The following is an 8,990-nucleotide window of genomic DNA, read 5'->3' as shown; positions in this document are numbered from 1 at the left end:
TCCTGGACAACCCTGCCTAGGACTAAATCTCCTGTCTGGTTGGTTCCATGACCAACTTGCTCTAGGGCACAGTCATTTAGGACATTGAAACATTCAACCTCTCAGTCAGACTGGAACTTTTAACCAGTCAAAGCATGTATTCTGTCAAAGTGTGGGTAATTGATCTGTCTTTGTTGGAGGCCTCCCTGATTTCATTTCCCATCTCAAGATCACCCTGAGCATTCCAGTCTGGGAGATGATAGCATACTCCTATGACTTAGTTAGTTTTAGAAGCAAGCATTTTCACCCATAGTGCTTCTGCGGAGGAGTCTTCACACTTTAGATCAGAGCAGTCCAGCTTTTTGTACCTTGAGGGCCACATGAGAACTTTGACATAGAATATGGGGGTTGCACAATGAATTACATTTCCATATCATAAAGTGTTTGCAATATATTTATTTAAAATACACAATTAATATATTTAATTAACCATTAAACAAGGGAGAAAACCAATATGAGGTCTCAGAATTGGCTTTTTTCTGTGAGTTTGAAGAAACAAAATGGATTGTATGCCAGAAAACAGGGAGGAAGAAATGAGGGAGAAATGACTGAGGTCTCAGAGTTGGCCTTCCTGTGCAAATTCAAAGACACAAAACTGTCTGTGTGCTGGGATACAGGTTCAGACTGAAAAGATAGTTATGTAGTGAAATGGTCAGTTTGGAGTCACAGGCAAAACTATGCTGGTTTTTGTTCACCTAGCAACTTCATTGGGATGTCTGAACTTGAAAATGCGTTACAAGCTGATTGATGTCTGCCTTGAGTTGTGTTGTTGACATCCACAGGAAACTCTTGAGTGAATTGCCTGTTCAGTTGTTTTGAGTTTTGGACTTGATGAAGTTCATGTTTGAAAAAGCTTGTTTATAGATGTATGTGGAGCCGAACATTGACAATATGCAAAGCCTGAAATTGTGAAACAATACAAACTGCTCCTGTGAAAGCAATTTGAAGAACTCTGTACCTGTGGAAGAAATGGGTCAACCTGAAGTTCATAAAGTTCCACCTGACAGTGGGGTTCCACACTCGAAATGTTGATTGTTCTGAATAGCACGAGTGAGGAGTGAAGTTCAGTGAAGTCATGAAATTGTACTTCAACATTATGTTTCAGCATGTCCAAGTAAAGTTGATAGGGGCTAAAATCCGCAGAATCTCCAAGTTCATCATACACCTCCTTGCAAGCAGGAAAATGAAAAAAGTCACCATGTTCAAACTGCTTCACAAGCAAAGAGCTTGTGCTAAAACCCAGCAATTGCAGTGCACATCTGACAAACGCCATGATTTGTAACCTGAAGAGATGTATTGAGGATGTTAAGGTGGCTCGTGATATCAGTTAGAAACACTAGTTGTTCAATAAACTCAGTATCAACCATCTTCTGCTGAAAAGTCTCATCACAGTTCATTTCAGTGAGGAACAGATGCAACTCTTTCCTGACTGCAAAAAAAAAAAAAAAAAAAAAAATTCAAGACATTTTTCTGGACTAAGCCAGCAGACATTAGAGTGAAGGAGAAGGTCTCTAAGCTCCACATCAACCTCTTTGAGAAAACCTTTAGCTTTCCATGAAGGAAGGAGTGAACAATTTCCACCTCAAATCACATTTGTGATCTTAAAGACCATCTCCATGGCATCCTGCAGTTTTAGTTGGTTGGCACAAAGAGATTCCTGATGAATGATACAGTGAGTGAAAGGACACTTGACACCATGTTTCTGAAGCAAACCCACAAATCCTGAAGTTTTCCCTTTCATCAATGATGAACCATTTGTTGGTACGGAACTTAGCTTTTCCAGACTTCCAATTTTATTGGGTACAGTTACAACATCTTTGTAGATTTCATCTCCTGCTGTTGTTCCATGAAAAGAAGCCATGGCTAGTAGCTCCTCAAACACAGTGAAATCACTGCGCATGCCCCGGAGGATTATTATGAGCTGTGCAGTGCCCATCACGTCACTGCTCTCATCCACAGCAATTGAAATATATTCTGTGTTCGACAATTTCTCATGCAACTTGTCCAACACATTCTCAGATAAAAACTGTACCCGACATGATACTGCTTGATGTGAAAAGGACACCAGTTCGAAATGCTTTGCTCTTTTTTATCCTGAAAGGCTTTGGTCATACATATGGCACAGGATTTCATTAATTCACCATTGTTAAATGCTTTCAGATGTTGCTCAATTGATTTTGCCAGAACAAATGGTGCTTGGCAAGCAAATATCTGGTCAGAGATCCATTTCGGAAAGAATTACGTCTGATAAGCGAATTTCCTCATTAGTTCCTTAACAAGGGTTTCTCTTGCTTCATTTTTTACATTATAACACTTTGACACATGATTCGCTACATAATGACAATTGATATTGTACTGTTGGAGCACACTGACTACCTGCATGCACTCATGACATTGTGCCTTGTTGCTAGATCGCACAAAAAGATCGTGCAGTGTTCAGCAATCCTGAAAACGATGTTTCTCATCTTTGAACCAACCTCTTTCCCTTCCCACTCATGGCACTGGGACAAATAACAATAAAATGTGGTGTTTTTCAACATGGAAATAATCTAACTATAGCACTTATTGTTTAGAACTGGAAATGAAGTAATGACCTCATGGTTCAGTATGACAAGACTACAGTTTGTTCTTGAGCACTGGTATTTTGTGCCAATAATAAAGTTGTCTTCAATAAGAGATTACAGGTTGGTCCTTCTGTGCTGATCAGAATTTTCTGGAACTTGTTACTGTTTCTGGCACTGGTTAATCAACTGATTGCTTTATAGGCCTCTGCAACCTGGGCTCACTTGTGGCAGCTGCTTAATTTTAAGATGATTTTAGGACTAACTGAATGAAAAAGAACACTTTGTGAGTTTTCCTTCTCTAACCACACCCCAAGCCCAGTGACTGCTTCTCTGGGGTGGCCCATCCCTTTCTTCCCTGTTTTTTCCACCCAGTGTGCCCCCGGCCCCTCTTCCTTCTTGGAATTGGCGCACTGAGCCTCTGATCCAACAAACTCTCCCTAGCATGCCCTGCCTGCTCCTGCGGACGAGCGTAAAGATCCTCAGCTCCTGGATGCCTTTGTGCTCGCCAGCTTGTGTAGCGCAGGGCGTGCTGGGGCAAGTTCTCTTGAGGCTGTCAGCCTAACCCATTCTCTTTCTGAGCCTCAGGAAGAAAGAGGGACAGGCTAGAGGCCTCAGGAGAGTTCATCGCAATCATGCCCCCGCCATTGCTGGAATCCAGACTTTAAGCGGCAAGACAGCCACAGAAAAAAGGCCTTGGTGGCTAGATGCTGTCTGTGGGCCATGTATTGGTCAAGCCCCATGTTCTTGTGTTTTGATATATCTTTTCACAAGTTCATTGTTTCATTGAACAGGTCATGTTTACACATCAAGGAAATATCCTTACTTTTTCTATGTGCCTTATTGTTCTCACATACACTTCACATTACAAAGCAGCTGAAGGCTGAATAATCACAGTAGTCTCACTCATCTAGCCCTCAGCTTCGGCCACTCCCTATCCCAGCCAAGTGGACAGAAAAGGAGAAACACTCAGCCAGCTACACCTGTTATACTCTCCTTTCACTTCTCCTAAATTATAAATGAACAGGCAGCAGATTTCAGTCTGTTCCATTCTGGGTTGCTTTATTGAAAGTTTCTCCATTTGGGATGTGATCAACAAATCCAAAATTGTACATTTGTCAATCTTTAGAGAAAACAGAAATATAAATACCTTAAGAGTCATTCAATGATTATTGTCAAATTACCTTGTTAAATAACTTGTTCATACATGTGACTTAATTTTGTTGGGAACCAGTACCAGGCATCTATTTAGCTGATTATAGGTGACAGCAAGACAAAGAATATGAAGAAGGAAAAAAACCAATTTTTAAAAATATAGCAACAATAAAAATACCCACCCTGATCTAGCAGGACAGAACAGGCTAAATGAGAACTCAGGATGGAATAAGGAAACCCAGGAAACAGGAGGAACAAGAACAGGAAATCCTGAAAAAATGCCTATTGAACTTGTACTCTGGATCCTTGCAACAATTACAAATGTGGCCACAAACCTGAAAAGATTGCCTAGCGCTGAGTAATAGAATGTATATGAGCTAAAGCACTTGGTTACATGTCCTGACAGATATAAGTAGAATAAAAACTCAGTATAGAAACAGAGAGTGCTGAGCCCTAATTACATTGTCATTAGAAACAAGAGCCTTTCCAAAAGGGCAAGGCTTAAACCAAGCAATTCCTATATAGTTCATCTGGAAATCACCCAGTAGTGTGAATCACAGTTACTAGGTGTATGACACATCAAGCACAAGAAAAACAAAATAAAATAAAACAAAAGGATTCCTGAAAGATATTTCGGGAAAGCAGTGGAACAACCATCCTTGAGACTAGACACTTGAACAAGGAGATTTGACAGCTCATGGTGAAATTCTGTGCAGATCTTCTTGGAACAAGTCCCAGTGAGCTCAGTAGTACCCACTCCCAGCCTAAGAGAACTTTCTAGGATAATTCAGTCATTTTCATTTCTCATTAAGGGGGAACGAAAAAGGAGACAAGTTTTGTAGCATGTCTGAAAAACTAACAAATGGACATATAACTGCTTTCTGTTATTAGGTGTATGACAGTAATATGTAGATGAAACTACTGTCTTATAAAATGGTATGATTTTATGCTTAATGCATAAATTCAAGGGAAAAATGTTTGCTTGGTTAGGTCATAGAAACATTATTATTATTACTAATATTTCTATACTGCCCATAACCAAAGCTCTCTGGGTGGTTCACAACATTAAGTCACCCACCCAGATTTCAACCAGGCCTAGCCCTGCTTAGCTTCCAAAATTAAGCAGGATCAGGCACTTCAGGCTATAGCAAAGTTATAAATGTTGAAGTCTATCTACTTGGCCATTTTCCTTTGGATAAGTCTCTTAGATACTATTTGTCTAGAACCTAAGTTGTGTATACTCTAAGTTGAATATTGGAATTAGTTTGGGGAAAAAAGGCACACTTTTTGGGTCTGGCAATCTCCCCAGTGCTCTCTATGTATCTCCATGTAATATTATTTTTCTGTGAGCTATAACAAATTATACAACAATGCACTTCAACTTTCCTGAATAGTTTCTCCAATAAAATTATGTTTTGGATGGCATATTTTAATGCAGAGTTTGTTTGTTTTTTGTTCTAGGTTGGGTTGAGAGTCTGTGACTGGTTCAAAGTCGCCCAGTTAGGTCTATGGGAGAATGGAGATTAGAACGCAGATATCCTGAGTCCCAGTCCTGCACTCTTAACCACACCACCACACTGGCTCTTATTTGTACTATGGGAGGGACGGAGGGAGGGAGGGATCTATCTATCTATCTTGGTAGGTCCCTGAGATTCTATAGCAGCCTTTGGATATGTTCCAACTCCTATCATTCTAAGCTAGCTGGCCACATTCTATGTTCTATAGTCTCTACATCCTCTGAGAAAGTAAGCAGCTGTCAGTGTTTAAAGGAAATAGACCTAACAATGCTGAATGATAATAATTATGGAGTTTTAGCATGTTTCTATTCTATTGTCAGTTTATCTTGTTCTAAAATGCCAGTACTAAGAACAGGTAAGTCAAAGAGAAAGTAAGAACAATTTGAATTCTGAGTTGCACTGGAATCATGTGTATGCTCCTTCCATTTTCTTTGAAACAAATGTATAAAATAAATACATTATTTAGGACTGGGTATAAATTGATCTGAGACCTGCAACAGCAGTCTCAGTTATGCATGCAGATTATGTGGCACAAATAGAACCAGCTGGTCTCTTCCTGTTGCCAGTTCACGAGATCATATTATAAAGGTGTGGGCTAGCTCTGCCCCAGTATGTCCCACAGACTTGCATGGTTTCAGATGGTGCACATCCTGGCAAGTGACAGCAGGAAGAACAGAGGACAAGAAAAAAAAAATCCCAAGTAAAAAAGAGTAAGTCTATACTGAAAGAAATAAAGTATTGGTATACCTTTTTCTTTTTTTATTGCTTTCTGGAAAAAAGGAAGTACAGAAAGGAAGAAAAATGTAAAAGAAAAAGAAAAATGCCCAAGGATCTTACACAAATATAACCCATATATTCATAAGCTGCAAATTCCCATAAAAGCAAAAAAATCCTATCTGTCTGTCAATTTGTAATTTGTTGAGGTTCCCAAAAAACATAATTATAGCTCTCTAAACTAATGAATTTTCCAGTCACTTTGAATCAATTATAAATCATCAATAATATTTTACGATGTAGTCAAAAGCATCTAGAAAAGTAAATGCTGCTGTCATCTTCTTCTTCTTGACCAATTCCATTACATTAACCACATACAAAACATTATCTTTCATAAGTCTTTTTGGGGCAAACCCAGTCTGGTCTGTATAAACCTGCTATTTTATACATTTTCTTAGTCTTTTTCCATGATTGAAGTAAAAAGTATGTAATCCACATTTCATAATGATGTGGTCAGTAAGAATGTGGCATGGTGGGGTCACTGCCTTCTTTGTACATCAGTGTTATATGGGCTTCTTGCCATGTTGGCAGTAGTAGTTCTCTTCATTCATTCATTCATTCTCATTCATTACTTGTTTGCTGAAGTGGTAATACAGTAGAACCTTGACTCACGAACTTAAGCTGTTCCAGGACTCTGGTCATGACTCAAATTGGTCATGAGCCAAGTCAAATTTCCCCATAAGGTTCAATTTAAATAAAGTTAATCCATTCTGTAGCTATTTTTTTGATCACAAAAATTTGGAGCAAAGTGACAAAGTACAACAAAGATCATGGTCATCCCCCCAGCATGACTGCGATCGCGCCCGTGATCCCTGCTTGAGTGCGCCCGTGATCGCAGTCATAGATGAGCACACTGGTGCGGGGGAGACAGGCGTGATCACGATCGTCACCTGATGCAGAGTTCGCAACCTGAGGCAAAAGTTTTCAGAAATTCTTGTTTGCGACCCAATTTGGTCATGAGCTGAGGTGTTTGTGAGTCAAGGTACCACTGTATTAATTTTTTCTCTAGAGTCTAGGCATTTGTAGTACATAGCAGAGAATCCATCTGGTCTGAGTGCACTTTTAAAAAAAATTCTGATAGCTTGTGATAATTCTTGAATAGTGACAATATCATTCAGTATTGTCCTGTGATTGGATGTAAGTTTTTCAAGAGATGTTTCTTCTATATACTGCTCCATTCCATCTTCTGAAGTTGGTATTTTTGTGTATAAATTTGGAAAAAAACCCTAGTGAACTGCTCATGAATTTCCTTTTCCATGTATGAAATTTCATTGACTTTTCCTATCCTATTAGAGATCTCCTTTCCATTTCTCTTTTAAGACATTATCTTCCAGGTTTATTTGCATGTTCAAAACATTTTTGTTTTAAAAATCTCATTTTTGTGTCTCTTCTGTCTCTATCAGATCTAAACAGCAGCATGGGGAAGGAGGTACTCTGTTAATTTTGTATGGCAAGTTTTTAATGATGTTTTAATATGATGTATTTTATACTGTATTTTTAGTGTGCTGTTGTGAACGTGACTATAGAGCCTCAGATGTTGGGTGGCATAACAAATTAATTAAATTTTCCAAATTGATTTTGTGGGCAGCCAGACAGGTCCTGTTACTTCCCATTGATGGCTGACTATAGGTTGCTATGTGTTTCACAGTAGAATCAGTAAATTCAGAAATTGTTATCCAAACTTAAAAGCATTTGAGACACTCTGTCCTAAACCACAAATTATTAAATATGACTAGTAGCAGTACTAACAGTGAAATTATTTTATCATCATTAATTCATCTGCTTTTGTCCATCAGAGCTTTTGCAGTTGGTAAACTCCTGCATATAAAGATCCATCTTTTTGAGCTGTCATGACTCATTTGTGAAGACTTTTGCTGGTAAAATCATTCACACCTCTAACACTAGGTTAGATATAGTGTAATGGCAGGATGTCCTGTTCACACTATCTTTTCACAATTGTTTATAGCACTTTCAGATGTGATATCCTCAACATGCTATTCAACTTACTAGTGTGGATTTTACTCTCAACCATTTTGGTATTTAGCATCAATATTTGGAGGGGAGTGGCTGACTGGGCGCAAAAGGTAGTTGATACTTCTTGAAATTGGGAACAGCCCCTAACTGACTTGAAAAAGCCAGTGCTTTTTTTGTAAGAAAAATGGTGCCGGAACTCATGAAATTATTTACCTTTTGCATGTAGTCAATCACTGAACACATACCCACACATGTCAGTTGTGTAATGAAACATAATGGTCGCCGCCTGCAGTAAGCTCTCAGCGTGCGACCACATGACTAATCATAAGTCAAGCAGCGCCATCACAACCAGCGCAGACGAAGTACACATGCATCGGATTCAATACTCAAGCAGCCCGCTTGCACCGTTTTAATGATTTTGCCGCCCACCTGCTACACTCAACAGGGGAATTCAAGTCCACGTGGACCAAACATCAAATTTTCAAAAGTGACTTTTGAAACTCGGAAAATCTGTCAAAAAAAGGTGCCGGAACTCCGTTCCGGTGCATTCTATGAAAAAAAAAGCACTGGAAAAAGCTGATTGTGAAGCCACTCCTAACAAAGCTTTCATTTTTTTAATTTAAGCTATGGTTTGGGAACAAGCCAGGATCCTCTCTGACCCAGCTGTGGGAGAGACCTCTTCAAAAGGAGAAGGTTGAAAATAGAATCTCCTTGTTTCACAGAAGACTGGGCAGACCTGCTGCAGACCAAAGGCACCCTGAGGAATGCAGTCACTGGGGTGCCTCGCTGTGGTTCCAGTAACACCTTTGATCCTGTTCCAAGCCTTGCTGTGATCTAACTCTTCTCCCTTGTCTTCTGCTTCTTCAGCACAAAGGTGGCAGCAAAACCAGCGGGACACTCAGAATTGCCAGAAACGTGCCCGTTTGGATGTCAGAAGGCCAGGGGCCTACTCAGGAGTACAGAGCTACTC

At 39.5% G+C, this 8,990-nt stretch overlaps 1 long non-coding RNA gene across 2 annotated transcripts in view; it reads right to left on the bottom strand.

The window, feature by feature from the left end:
* Window positions 1-415: 415 nt before the first annotated feature.
* Window positions 416-8,990, bottom strand: part of LOC123035426 — a 33,435-nt gene continuing 24,860 nt past the window's right edge. For both annotated transcript variants that reach the window (XR_006416938.1, XR_006416939.1), the window contains one exon: window positions 416-1,468. This is a non-coding gene — a long non-coding RNA (uncharacterized LOC123035426). The remainder of the gene's footprint in view (window positions 1,469-8,990) is intronic.

The sequence above is a fragment of the Varanus komodoensis genome, unplaced genomic scaffold, assembly GCF_004798865.1.
Source record: "Varanus komodoensis strain SLA01 unplaced genomic scaffold, ASM479886v1 scaffold7_1, whole genome shotgun sequence".
Classification (NCBI taxonomy): Eukaryota; Metazoa; Chordata; class Lepidosauria; order Squamata; family Varanidae; genus Varanus; species Varanus komodoensis.
This window is presented reverse-complemented; position numbering and strand designations above follow the sequence as displayed.